This window comes from Neophocaena asiaeorientalis, unplaced genomic scaffold (assembly GCF_003031525.2).
Source record: "Neophocaena asiaeorientalis asiaeorientalis breed wild unplaced genomic scaffold, Neophocaena_asiaeorientalis_V1.1 scaffold196, whole genome shotgun sequence".
Classification (NCBI taxonomy): Eukaryota; Metazoa; Chordata; class Mammalia; order Artiodactyla; family Phocoenidae; genus Neophocaena; species Neophocaena asiaeorientalis.
In genome coordinates, this window is record NW_020173929.1 from 4,474,469 (window position 1) to 4,489,209 (window position 14,741).

The 14,741-nt window shown below is 45.6% G+C and overlaps 1 protein-coding gene across 4 annotated transcripts in view; it reads left to right on the top strand.

Moving 5' to 3' along the window:
• The first annotated feature begins 4,103 nt into the window (after positions 1 to 4,103).
• Positions 4,104 to 14,741, top strand: part of PRR5L (proline rich 5 like) — a 72,425-nt gene continuing 61,787 nt past the window's right edge. For 2 of the 4 annotated variants that reach the window (XM_024752552.1, XM_024752558.1), the window contains exon 1: positions 6,322 to 6,516. The gene's annotated coding sequence lies outside the window, so the exon portion shown is untranslated. Of the gene's footprint in view, positions 4,126 to 6,321; positions 6,517 to 14,741 lie in introns of those variants that run through there. The other 2 variants (XM_024752557.1, XM_024752559.1) reach the window with 2 other exon arrangements.

The following is a 14,741-nucleotide window of genomic DNA, read 5'->3' on the forward strand; positions in this document are numbered from 1 at the left end:
GAAAACTGGGGTATATGGTTTACCATGAATGTATTCCATTGCCTCTGGACGCAAAAGACCTTCTGAGAGGTGCATCGGGCAATACAATGACAGCATCTTTGGAGGTGCCAGTGGTGAGTGGGTTGACGTATGTAGTCAGATTCTTAAATCTGCAAAGAAAATTTGGGCATGGGTCTGCACCAGTGGTTGGTTGGTAGAGGATCTAGCCCAAACAGTCTTAAGGTTAAGTCTGCCATATTGCACAACTTCTAAAACACACCATTCGCACTGTGGTCTAAGGGACTGATGTTTTTTTGCAGCTGTGAAATGCAGAAGCTCTGATGTGAGAACCTTCCCTGTGCATGTCAGTATCTTACTTCCACATGGTTTCCTCTAACATCTTTTCGTCATAGTCTCAACATGTCAATTTATTGCATTTTAAATGTATTTAAATGGTGCCACGTTTGGAGAATGTGTTCAACAAGAGCATTTATTTCCCTATCCCCTCCCACCAAAATGTGTGTAGGGATATAAATCAATTTCCCTCTCTACTGGATAATTCTCATCAGCCTTTAAAACATGCCTTGCTATTTATCACCCATTTAAAAATAAACCATCAATCAAACCAGCAGACTATCTTTTGACCGTGCACCCTCCAGGTACAGCCCCACTTCTCTGCTCCCCTTCATAGCAAAACTCTTTGAAAAAGTTGTAAGTATTCCCTTTCTCCATTTCTTCAATTCTCTTTCTCTTCCCAGCCCACTCTGATGGAATTTCCTTCCATACCACTCCCCTGAAAGGACCCTTATCAAGGTCACCAATGACCTACATTTTGCCAAAGAAATGGTATTCTCTGTTTGCATTTTACTCGACATTTTGACAGCACTGGACATACTTGATCAATCCTTCCTTCTTGGAATATCTTCTCGAAGCTTCTATATCACACTCCCTTGGATTTCCCTGTCTCATTAGCAACTCATTTCTTTCTATTCTGCTGGTTCCTCCTCTTTCACTAGACTCCTCTATTCTTCCTGGCTTCTCTTCTCCATTCATACTGTCCAAGGCATCATACCTAGTTCCTTGGTTTTCAGTACCGTCTATATACACCGAAAGGTCTCCTATTTCTCTCTCTAGCCCTCAATGCCATCTCATATATTCCAATGTCTCTTTAACATCTCTGCTTGGCTCTCTCTTCAGGCATTTCAAACATAACATGGCTAAAGCAGAACTACTAATTCTCCTTCTAACTTCACTCTCCATCCTGCCCTTGCCATCTCAGTAAATGGTACCACTATCCACCCCATTGCTCAAACAAAAAAATGGAAGTACCACCCATGATGGTAGTCTTTACTTCACACATCCAATCTATCAGAAAGTCTCATCATCTTTAATTCTATAATGTTTTACAAACATTATTGCTTCAAACTAATTCAGGCATCACCATCTCTTCTTTGGTCTACTGTGGCCACCTCCTTTAAGGGACTGCCAGCCCTCACTTTTCCTAGTTTATGAACCACATATCAGCCAGAGGGATCTTTCTAATACAGAAATCAGATCACATTACTGCCTACCTAAAACCCTCCAATAACTTCCCACTGTGACCCAACTCTTACCATGACTTACCAGGTCCCATATGATCTGACCCTGATCTCTTTCTTGGACCTGTTTGCTAGGCTTCAACCATACTGCCTTCTTTTAATCCCTCTAACTTGATAGGCTTCTTCTTGACTCAAGGCCTCTACACTGACCTTTTCTTCTGTTTGGAACATTCTTCTGTTCCTATGGCTGCCTCTTGTCATCATTTAAATCTCAACTCCAAAGCTACCTTCTCTGAGAGACCATCCATGATAACCAAAGATAAAGCATTTCTCTTTTTCCCTCCCATCACTCTAATACCCCATTTTATCCTCATCATAGCACAGATCAGTACCTGAAATTATGTGAAACTACCTTTATGTGTTCGTTTCCACGTTTATTGTTTTTTTTCTGCCTCTTGATGGCAGGGACTTTGTCTTTTTTGCTCACTGTGGCATCCCCAGTACCTGACACCAGTAAGTGATGGTTCAATATTTGTCGACCAACTGACTGACTTAGAATTGTGGGAAGGAATAATTGAAGTCTGGATTATCTGGGGAAAATTCACGTAGGATTGCTAAAGTTCTTTTCACTTTTAAGATTTGCTCATTCAAGTTATTCTCAAAACACATTCAGACTGAATTAAATACCAACCCCTTTAGAATGGAGAGGCACTTCCCAATACTAAAAGATAAAATTGATAGAAAAAAACCCAACACACCAGAAACAGCCCATTGCTATCAAACAAAGAATGAAGCGAATGAAAACAATTGTTTTTTGTATCATCCAAAATTCTTCCCGAAAACAAACTTCAAGGTTCTCAGTTTTTCTTACTGTGGAAGTTAAAGAGAGGGCAGAAGGAGAGCAAGGGTTTTCATTGGTGTGTTAAGTCCTCCTGCTAGGCCAAAGGTCACTGATTTTATACCCCAGTGTTAGATCAGATGCTGAGCTTATTTTTCAAATGGTCCTGTTTTTATGGATGGTGCAGTGCTGTGGACATATATTGAGGGCTTATGCAAGTTCTGTATCTAGATTGGCATTTATCATGAGTAACTACATTAACTTATTTTATGACCAGAGCTCCAAGGACCTGAAAAACTATGTGTTCGAAACTGCGTACGCCTGGGCAACTACCTGTGCTCCTCGCAAGCTCTGTACCAGCCATTAGCAAAGGATCTTGGATTTTCTGGGCCTCCAGCTTTCTATCTATAAAGAGGAGAAAACTTATGGAATGATTTGATGATTTTTTTCTTCATTGGAATACTTTTATGATACGATATGAGACCCTGAGGTGTCATGGAAGGAGGTCTGAACTGGAGATCAGAGCGGAAACACCTAAATATAGCAGATATTTATTTCATACCTATTATATACCAGACCCTCAAGCTACCACATGCTATGCTTCTGCAAATTGAAGTAATTTAAATTATTATTTAGAGAGGAAAGCAGTGAATGAGACCAAGAGGGAGTATAGTATAGAACAGGAGTCCTGAATTGGCATTAAGGGTCCCTGCTTTGTCCTTCCTTGTCTGTGTATAATTTTAGACAAGTCATCTAACCCTTCCTAAACTTGGTCTGATTAGGCTTGGGGGGGTAGAAATGAGTAATGGATTGGGAGGGGTAGGCATTGTCATGGGAACAAAGGAAAAGTAGGAACAACAGACCTCTGGAAGAGCAAGAATTGGATGGTGGCTTTGATCCCAAGGCAGCCCTAGTGAGGGCCTCTGCTGCTCCCTGCACCCACTTGCCTCCCCACCTACCCCATAGCTTCCTTCACCTCAGTAGTATTCAAATTCTGCAATTCCATGCAAAGTTTGTTTATAAAGGCGTTCTCTTGCTGGGAGAAAAATGGTTTGAACCAATGCCATCCTCTTACATAATGTCTGCTGACTCAGACCTCTGCCCCCCTCCCCCACCCCTGCCCCTCCAACTATATGCCAGCATCCCTTTTCTAGCTGCATCTGGGTGGCAGGGAAGTGGGTGAAGCAGGCTGGGAACAAGAGAAGTAGAGAGTAGGGAGTGGCTGGGCTTGTGGCAAACTGGAAAGTGCATGCCCTGTTTAACAGGAAAGAAGCACCGTCGCACCAGCTAATTGTGGCTGTGCGGGCCTGCACCATGGACAATGCCAGGTCATCCAGATTTTTCAAGGCAAGCTGAAAATCCACATTTTTGCATGAAGTTTGCTGCTTTTTACGTGTTGGCAAGTAATTTAGAAAATGTTGACACCATGGGGTTCAAACAGTATACATCTAATATATATCTAGTTAGTCTACAGACAGTTTTTAGAAACTAGAGTTCAGATAAAGTCATGACCTTTCAGCTTTTGTTCTGGATACTAGGTACGTGTGTGTGTGTGTGTGTGTGTGTGTGTGTGTGTGTGTGTGTGTGTTTTCACATTCCTGAAATGGAATCTGATTGGCCCAATGTACCTTTTCAGGCCAGAGTTTCTCAGAGGAGTTTATCACAGAGTTTGGCTGCATTTGGGTCAGTGACCACTGGGGCTGCCTAAGGCCTACCCTTTCAGCAGGAACCTTGACTGGGCCAACTTCCATTTCAGAGGCTGTAGCCATGGTAAGCTGTGTGACTGATATATCTAATAAAGAACTAGAATTTCCTCCTCCATAAATGAATATTTAAGTAGCATGATCTGTATTGGTTTCTTCTAACAAAATTCGATTTCTTAATAAGAAAAAGCAATGTTCCACTGATATTAGTTAGAATCTTGGTAAAAATGTGGGTGGTGACAAGTATAATATACTGGTATTAATGGTCCTTAGAGCAAAGCTCTGATTTGCACCAAAATGTTGGCTCCTTCTTATTTTAAGAAAATTCTGTTCACAAAATTAGCAAAACCCTTAGGGTTAGAAGAGAGTTTAACCTCTTTAAACCTCCCTTCCAATCTTTGAATATTCTTTTATGGCGTCCCCACCAAGCTGGCATCGCCTATATTGTGAATACTTCTCTTTACAGGGAGTGTAAAGGGAGCCACTTTTATCCTCAGATAGCCTGGTGATTACGTTTTTTCTTATTGCACAGAGTCCAACCCACCACATGAAGTCAGCATAGCATAAATTTGCTAAATGAAATCTATTCACGTATTCTTTCATATGATATATACTGGGGAGATACTATATGCCAGGAACTCTCCTAGGATCTTGAGTAGTATCAGAGCAAATCCACGTTCTTGTAGAGCTGATGTTCTAGCGCAGAAACAAGAGGTGGTGGGAGAGACAATAAATTTTTTTAAAAAGTAAATCACATAAAATGCTACAAGGTGATAGACACAATGGAAAAAAGAAAGAGTAGAGTTGAATGAAGGGGATTGGGAGGGAAGAGTGAGCTACAATTTTAAATAGACTGAATAGGGTAGGCCTCATTGAACGACTCCCTTTCCACTTCCCAGACCTGCAGGATAATAATAGTAATAATAATAGCTTAGTATCTGTTGAATCCCAGCAGAGATTCTAAGCACTTTCTCTGTATGAAATTCATTAAATCCTCATAACAACCCTGAGCTAGCTACTACTTTTATCCCCATTTTCATAGTAGCACACTAAGGGATAGCGGTTAAGTAAGTTGGCTAATATCATGCAACTAGTAAGAGATGGTGGTCGACTAACCCTGACCTTCTGGCTCCAGGCTTTGGCTCTCAAATGCTCAACACAGCTGCTTTTCAACGCATCTCCCAAGTCTCCTCGTTGACCGCTGCCCTCTCAAGCGTTTCTTTCCCAGGCACGTGCTTTGTCCAGTGCCTTTCATTGTCTGATTCTTGGGATGAGGTTTAAAGTCTCTTTATTATCCTGGGGTTTGTTGAGAATACTTTAGCTTTATCTGATATCACTGGACAAGGGAGGGGGGCACCCAGAGCTTCACGAAACCCTCCTTGGGCACACTCTGACCAGCCACCCTTACATCGGTTTTGTAAGGTCACAGTGATCAAAATAAACACGAATTTTTTTCTCTCAGTTTTGACATAAAAAGACATCTTTTTTCAGTAAATGTCACTGTGGTTTCAAAGCCTAAGTGTGATGTGTGAACGGGCAGCATTTGTAAAGTATTTCCTGCTCAGCCATAGGGTGAAATTATGCAAGCCAGTAAGTCCTGAAAACAGCTGCATCAAATTCTTAACACCTGCAAAAATAAAAAAAGTTTTGAGAATAATTTTTCATTGTTTTTAATTTGGGGATTGGTTGGTTTTCTGCTGTTTCAAACTCTGAAGGACCCTCCAGTTCACTAAACCTTCCGTTGGAAAGAGAATTGGGGAATTTTAAGAGAGTTTTGCAAATCTAAGTGAGAGACTTCACTGGAATTATATTTTCATTGATGCACTTAAAACAACTTCTCCTGGAATCAGCCTCAGGACTGCTCCTTAAAGCAACGACAAAAGCCCCAAGCTCTCGTTCTCTAGTGCGCCCTGGATCACTCCCTTGGCTTCTCGGTAGAGTTTCTCTTCGTAGGGGTGGAGGTAGGTGGGGGGGTCTCGTCTTGTGCGAGGGGAACGCAGAGCCAAGCTCCCATGACCTGTTGCATCCTCCCCAGCTTTTCAAGTTAAAGCGCTGGATTTCCTGAAAGTGTTGAACTGGATCTAAGCGCAGGCGCCCCCTTTCCCCTGCCCCCCTCCCTAGCAAGGTGAGGGTTGCTGCTGGGGAGGAGAGGTGGGAGGGGGTGAGATGGGGCTGGGATGGGGGCTGTTGGAGAGAAACTGAAGCGATGAGCACAGGACAGGAAAAGTGGGAGGAGGAGGAAGGAGGGGGGAGGAGGAGGTCGTAAGATGAGAGAGGAGGGAAACGTGTCACCAGCTCGGCTCCGGGAGCTCCGCTGCCGCCGCGTTTGTGGACTCGCGCGGGAGAGGACTTGAGTCTGGACCGGACCCCGCGGAGGGCAGAGCCGGGAGAGGAGGGAGAGAAGCAGGCTGAGCAGAGCGCGGCGGCGAGAGCCATCCAGGTCGCTCACTGCTCTCGGGTGAGCAAACTTTCTCGGGAAGACCGGAAACTTTTCCCTGGGCGCGCGGAGTCTGGGGCGGAGGCGAGCTGAGGGTGTGCGTGACTCGAGGTGACTCGGGAGGGGCTGGAGTCAGGCTCAGCAGTGGCACGGGATCGAGAACAAAATCGCCGGGCACACCGGGCACAATCCGGCGGGGCACGGGGAGGGGCCTTGGGGAAAGCGTTACATTTGAGGGGAACAGGGTGGGGGCCCCCGCGTGGTTAAGGATCCTCCGATTGGACGCTGCAGGCGGGTACAGAGGAAGGGGCTCGCGACCACCGTGGGGGGTGCGGGGGGGGGCGGGAAACGCGCCCAGCGTCCGCACCTTAGGGTGGGCGAGGGATCGCTGTGGGGTGGAACGCGGGACGCCGCCGATCCTGGGACCCAGGCTGTGCGAGGAGATCGAAAAAGAAAGTTTGCTTGTCGGTCTTTCTCGTTCTCCTCTTTGGCCTGAGGGGCAGATCTAAAGAGCTGCCCCTACTCGGGCGCGGGCGATTCAGCGCCCCGAAACACCCCATCTTTTCCTGCCATTTCCCCCTTTTCCGGAGAGAGGCGTGGGAGGGGAGGCCAGAGAAGTGAGCCGCTTTGTCCCGAGCGCCGCTGGACGTGCGCTTTCTGCCGACTGGGGCGGGCCCGGGCGCAGCTTGCGGAGACCCGGCGAGGCGGGCGGCTCTCCTCGCCGGCGGCATTCCCTTTCTGCTTCACCTTTCCCGCCAGACCTCCCTTTGGAGAGGCTTTACCCTGTGCGCCTACTGTGCGCGCGCGCAGAGCTCCTTGCGCGCACAGGGGGCGCCCTGGAGCCTCCGCCCCTGCAGCCCGCACCCTCTTGTCCCCAGCCTTCCGCCCCTTTTCTGAGGGGCGGCCGTCCGAGGGCAGACCAGGTTGTGTTACTTGCAAACCGTGCTTCAGGAATCGGCTGTGGGGTGCCTCTGTGGTTGGCAACAGGGTTTTCCCCTTGTTCTACCCACCTGCCTTTGGTCACATGCCACCGCCTCTTCCCCCGCGGTGCCGGGAGCCCGCGTTTTGCTTGTCAGCAGTAAGGCGGTGAGTATTTATAGACGCACTACAGTCTGCGGAGTGCAAGGTTTCAATTACTGCGATGCGCCCCACAGGACGGAAGGCTCACGCGAGGCGGCTCAGCGGCAGGTCTGCTCCGGAGACTCGCTTGGAAATAGTTCTGGGCCGGAGTCTGCTGGCATCCTTGCTGGGGCAGAGTTCTGGACCTCTTGCCCAGACGATACGTGCAAATCCAAATGACCCATTGCAAAGGACCAAAGCAGTCAAGGACGCCAACTTCAGATTGTCTCCATCCCCAGCCCCTCCCCCATCAAAGGGTGCTAATTGATCAAGCCTCAGAGACTGCCCTTTAGCGACCGTCGTGGGTGCAGTCATGACATTTCACTGGCCTACATGGTGCAGTATTTCACGGTGCTGCGCCCTGGTAAATTGCTCTCTGGCTGGAAGGCGCTGTTACTGACAACGTGAAGCAGCAAGCCGGTCAGGAGGAGAGGTGGAACTTGCAGAAACTAATTTAGCCACATTTTAAATTTAGCCCCTGATGAGGTTCCTAGTAGACTGAGGAAAGTGCAGCCCTCCTCTCTGTGGAACCTGGCTGGCCCGTCTTCTCTGGTTGCATTCAGCCCAAGAATCTGACCAAGGGTGCTGTTCAGAGTGTTTTTGTAGAATGTAGCAGATAAGGGAAACAATGCTTGGTCAGTCCACAAAGTTGTCTTTGGTTTTTTCAGCTCCAACCATTGTCCTTTCGGTGTTTTACTGAAGCTTCTGACAGCCAGAACCATGAGTAGTGTAAAACAGAAAGGCGTTAGAGGGCTTCCCTGGTGGCGCAGTGGTTGGGAGTCCGCCTGCCAATGCAGGGGATGCGGGTTCGTGCCCCGGTCCGGGAGGATCCCGCGTGCCGCGGAGCGGCTGGGCCCGTGGGCCATGGCCGCTGGGCCTGCGCGTCTGGAGCCTGTGCTCCGTGATGGGAGAGGCCACGGCAGTGAGAGGCCCGCGTACCGCAAAAACAAACAAACAAAATTGGCATTGTCATCATAGGTGGTCCTTAATAAAATGCAGATTTAAAAAAAAAAAAAAGAAAGAAAGGCGTTAGAAATAGGCTTGTTTGACTGGGTTCTTTCTCAAGGGCTTAGTTTATAGACAAAATTATTTCTCAAGGAGACCTCGTTTCTTTCAGATCCAGAGGGTCATGGCTGTGTATTTATTTCAATGGGTGAAATTTCAGTAATGGTCTGTGTTTGAACATTACAAAAATGTTCCCTTTATTTTAAAAAAGGGGGCAAGCGCCTATTGTGGCCTTAATATGTCTTAAACTTTGCACTAACAGACTCTGATAATATTATATAATCTGCACCAAAACAATGATGAAATAGGTACTATCATATCCGCAGTACATAGATAAGCCCACTGAGGCTTAGAGAACTTAAGTAATTTGTCCAAAGCAACACACACAGGGGTGGAGCTGAGAATGGGTTCCAGATCTGTTACTGCAGCCTTGTAGTGCCAGCCTGTTCTGGAGATGTCTTTCCTTTCAGGGCCTCAGTCGTTAATTAGATCGTCTTATAGTTGATTAACTTGGTGACTTTTTTCTTTAAATGTCACATAATATCACAGAGTGGCTCAATAACTGGAAAAAATAATCCCAGTCTTGTCTTTAGAAAACTATCACTCTGCCAACTGAAAATTTCATGCTGGAAATCCAGAGCTAATGTCATAATCTTCAATTCGTTCATCGACAATGTATGTGCAACATTTAGACCATTCATGTGCAGAAAATTGAAATCAGTGAGGGCTTTGTGGATTTCTTAATGATTTCTCTATCTTAGGGAATTTGTAGCTATGCATGTGTATAATCCGCTGTGGTCGTTCCTTTTGTATTGCCCTTGTACAAGGTAAAATATACTGAAATCTTTCTGGAATTGTAGCCTTTTTCATGTTCATCTTTTTTTGCAGAGCTAGACCAATACAGAATTGATTTGAGAAATAGAGTGTGAGGTCCTATGAAAGATCCCTACTGTGTTTAGCGTTCATCATTGAAAGTTTATTCCCTAGAGTTGCCTCTGTATGTGCAAAATGTAAATGCTTGCTAAAAGCAATGCTTATAGAAAGTATCATTTGTGAACAAGTCAGTGGGAATTAATATTTCAGTTGCTGAAAGTCGGGAATAAAGTATTTTGTGGGCTTTGTGTGGGGTATGAGGTTAGTAATTTTGGAACAGAGACAGTGGTACCCTGTTAAGCAGAAGGTACTGTTTTACAAGGGAAGATTCCCCTTTGGAGCTAAGAAGGAGGTTGGGAGCATAGATGATACAAAGCAATAATGGGGCATCAGAGGTGAACTTGAGTTATTTACGCTTTTGTCAGGGGCTGAAGATCCAAGGCAAGGTTTACCTTGAAACTTGTACAGTTAAACGAGCCAACTTATTTACTGGGCAATAACTGTGAGCCAGGTCCAGCCATGGTAATGTTATTTGAACCTCCCAACAACTGTGCAGGTAGCTATTCTTTTCTCTATTTTAAGATGTGAAAATGAAGGCTCAGAGAGGTTAATTACTTTCCTGATGTCACACAGCTATTAACTAAAGCCCCTTGTTCTTTCTAGTTCATTTTGATATCTACCCTTGAAGGCCTTCCATGAAGAACCCAGGGTCCCAAGTACTCAAGAAGGTCCTACTTGTTCACATGGAAGTTTCTGGAAGTTTCTGGATCAGAGCAGTGTGGTAGCACTAAAATGAGGGCACAGGAGTTGGGTGAACAATGGAGGAACTAAAGGGACAGTCTGGATAATTCTGACAGTAGTTATCCCATGGAAGAAGGAGAGAGGCCCAGAAGGTATTGTGAATTTAAGAATTACTGGCATTGGTCTGGCTGGGGATGGCTGTCACATTGCTCGGCAAGACCTGGTGATTAGCCTGCCCGACAAGGTGCTGAGAGGGGAAAATGGGGGAGGAAGTACTGCCACCTCCCTTGGCATGGCTTCTGTTGTGAAGAGGCCTTGTTAGAAACCCCAGGTTATAGTCGATATAAATCAGGGAGTCCGTGAGACCTGTTTCCATTTTAATTGGACTCGGCTCTTTGAGGTAACAGTCGCCCAGTCTCTCTCTTTATTCTTTTCTTACGTTTTGCCAGTTTATGGCCTTTGTAGATCAATCCTTGGATTTCATTTAGAGGCGAGAAAGAGAAAGAGGGAGAAAAAAAAAGAGCGAAGGTTAGTGATTATCTAAATTGGATTAAGCTCTGTCTAGCAGCCGTTTAAAGAAATACTGCTTGCTCTCTAATTACCATCAACTAGGAATTTAAATGGTCTATTAAATTTAAGCTGACTTTTTTTCTTTCTTTCTCTTTTTTTTTTGGCCCTTCTGATAGTTGCAGCCTTAACATATTCTGGAAGTTTGGGGGCTTTTTATATATTCTTCAAATGTGTGGAGGACATTCTCTGCCTCCTCCCTTTAAAAAATATTACATTTCTGTAACAGGATAATAAATGATATTATTATATACTGGCCTGGTTAAAAAGCGGAAGCTCATAGCCAGGTTCAGCCGGCACTGGCTGGCTGGAGAGCGAGTCAGTTAACCGAGTTCTTTGTCAGAAATGTAGAGACACCTATGTTAGGCTTTCAGGGTGGAGTATGGCTCGCGTATTTTTCTCTGTAGTAAAAAGTTAGGCTTAGAATGAAAATCAGCCACCTTTACTCTGTGTGGAAGCTTTGAGTCAAAAATATGAGTGTTCTTTATCAAAGCGGGTGGTGTGTGTGCTTTGGGGCTGGGACTGAGCTCAGGCAAGTGAGACATCAAGAGCGTGGCCCTGAGAGAGATGCCTCACTCGCCTCTCCCTCTTCCCAGCCCTGCTGTGCTTATGGTGAACTGTGCCCAGAAGGGTTCTGGAGAGATCTCTCTCCCTCTTGACCATGGCCTATGGAAAATCCAGGTCGACATCTACCCCTGCCACTGCCCAAACAGCCTCTCATAATTATTTGTACAGTTTATTTTGCATATAATCATATGTTACAAAAAGCGTGTATTTACCTCTAAGCTTTCATTCTCTTTCCCTCACCTCAATTTTAGGGTGTAAATGTGAGATTTCTCTCAGGCACTCATCAGTGTTCTGGTTTCACTTTAGCTGATCACCAAACACCAGCAACACCTCCAGTTTCTTGCTTCTCTCGTTTCTTACAGAAGTTCCTTCAACTTTGCTGGTTCTTTTGGACACAGGCCAAGTTCTGTGTTTTGTTGAAGGCATCTGTGACAGCAGTTAGGTTTCTAGCAAATACTAGGATTAAGGGGACACTTAGGGGCTCCCTTGGCCATTCAGAAACTAGAGTATATGTCCATTTAAGCTGAGCCTGGGAGAATACGTGAAGGAATTTGTTTTCCTCTTCTTCCCAAGGACTGGGGGCAAAAATCCAGTAAGACCTCTGATGTGTGTCTGTATTATTCTGAACTAAGCTGCCTCAAACCCTGTTACAACCTGCTCGTGACCTCAGCTGCGTAAATCCTCCGTGTAAACCCTTTTACGCTTGCTGTTGAACTCTAAATACTCCTCTGGAACGGGTTCAGCATCATTCCCCAGATGTCTTTGGGGGAGAGCACGTCAGCTGCTACTGTCATTTTGGAGAACTCCACTACAGCTTGCTGGCCGCTGGAGTCCACCACTATGCAGCTGTATGGCCACTTTCATTGTAAAATATCTGGATGCAAAAGTAGTGGGTGAACATGGTAATCCTTGGCAGTGTTCTGAGATAATTAAAAAAAAAAAAAACTTGACCAACAGGATAATCGATTCCTTTCAGGCTTCAGAAAAGCCCCCAAGACACCCCCAAAGGTTGGAATCAACTTTGCAGAGGGGACAGTTGTTCAGAGAGGGCACACATTGGTCCTAACTGGCATCTTGGAGACAACACAGGTCGGGCATTTGAGATCTGGAATCTGATCCCGACTCTGCTGTGGGCAAGCTGTCTGACCCTGGGCCAGTTGCTCAGTGTTCCTCTCTACAAAATAAGGAGATTGGTCTCCTGCGAAGGTTCCTTCCTATTCTAAAATTCTGTGATGGCCAAGGAAGTGTGGTTTAGAGCAGTGCTTCTCCAAGTGCACACACGGCTGGGGATCTTGTTAAGCCACAGAACCTGATTCAGTGGGTCTGGGTTGGGGCCTGAATGACTAACAAGCTCCCAGGTGATGCTGACTCCGCTGATTCTCAGGTTGCTGGTTATGTAGCCAGGCACTAGAGTCTGGACCAGGGTCTCTCAACCTTGGCCCTATTGACACTTGGGGCTGGACAATTCTTTGTTGTGGGAAGCTGTCCTGTGCATTGTAGGAAGTTTAACAGCATCCCCGACCTCTACCTGCTAGATGCCTGTAGTACCCTTCACACCTCCCCAGTATGGCAGCCAAAAAATACCTCCAGACGTTGCTGAATGTCTCCTGCAGGAGGAGAGGAGGGCAAAATCACCCCTGGTTGAGAACATTGGTTCTCCCTAGAACAGTGTTATCAATCCTGGCTGTACCTCAGAATCCCCTGGAAGATGTCTAGAAAATACAATAGTCTGGAGTTCTTCTCTGAAGTTCTGGAAAAGTACTAGTCCCAGACTTGAGTCGTGGTGCTATTATCCTTCCATAGCTGTGGGACCAGTTGTTCCTCTGGCCTCCCAACCAGAAACTCTTCACTTCTAAGATAGAGGTCATAATGATGCCTACTTCCGAGGGTTGTTGGGAAGGTCAACTGAGGTGACATGAAAATGAGCTTTAGAAACTACAGTCATCCCTCAGTATCTGCAGGGCACTGGTTCCAGGACCTCTCCCCGCTTCCCTATACCGAAATCCAAGGATGCTAAAGTTCTTTACATTCGGCCCTCTGTACCCGAGGGCTCAGAACCCGCAGATATGTAAGGCTGACTGTATAAAGTGCTGTGCAGATGTCAGTGGTGAGTGTTATACCACAGGCCCCTGGAGTTTTATTTTATTTGTTCAATTACTTTATTTATTTTTCCCAGGACTGGATTCATCTTCCCACAGGTCTGCCTAAGTGACCTCCACACTTTTCCCTCGTTATTCCTCCAGCGCTGGTAGTTAGGAGCTGTGCGTGTTTTTCTGCAGTCAAAAACTGGCAGCCCGGGAGCCAAACTTTGGCATCAGAAACGTCTTGTTTGGTTTGAGTCGTGTTTTGAAAAAAAAAAAAAGATTTTTTTTCCAGTATTTAAAAATTGGGCGATTTGACATATAAACACAGGTTTCCAGTTTTTCTTTAAAAATACAAAAAGCAGACTGAATGTTCTCTTTAGTTTGGTATGGTCCCCACCTGGCCTTCTAAGCGTGGTTGTGTTTTCTGCCTTGGCCCCTGTAGGCACTGAGTTTGCCATCTCAGCTTTAGGCCTTCCTGTGTTTTTCTTTCATCGTGACCAAATTACTAGTCCTTTTTTCTCTTTTCTTTATCACTGGTAGGACAACATCTGGCTCATCTTTGCATCCTGGGTAGTGGATGCTCACTAGCTATTTATTAAAATGTGATATTTTGTCCCATCCTTTTCTGTCACAGATGAAAAAAAAAAGGATACTCATTGAGCTTTACCTATGAAAGCTTGCTTTTCCTTCCCCAAATTTCCTTTCCAGTGTCCAGCGCCCATATTCTTTAGAGAAACACAAGAAAATGGAGAGCATGTATTTTCGGTTGACCTTTCATTAACTTTACTTTGTAACTGGAGAAGGTGATTTAACCTTTGTGCGTCAATCTTGTCTCAACTGTCCATATTCAGTTACAGCCCTCAGTGTCGACTTGCATTTATGACATTACTTCTGAGTATTTCCTGCGAGCCCCTGAGCCCCTTGGGGGCAGATACTTTATTCTTCTTTGCCCCATATGGCTTCCTCTACTTAGATCTTGGCACACAGCGGACCTTCTAACATGTGGTGGTTGCATGAACTTGAATCGAACTCATGACCTCCCTGAAATGATCATATCCCAAGAGCCCCTTCAGGCTTCTGACTCTCTATCCAGTGCTGTTTACACTTGGCCCCATGACATAGGAAGAAGTGCCCTTTCCCTCCATCTCCTTTTCTTACGAAAAAGCACTCCATCCTGTTTCTGCAACGGGAGAGTGAAGCTAATTTTTAATAAATCGCACGTGTTAATCTAGAGCACATTTCCCCACACTGAAAACTCTTGTTGGCTGCCAGACAGTAGCTTTTGACCGC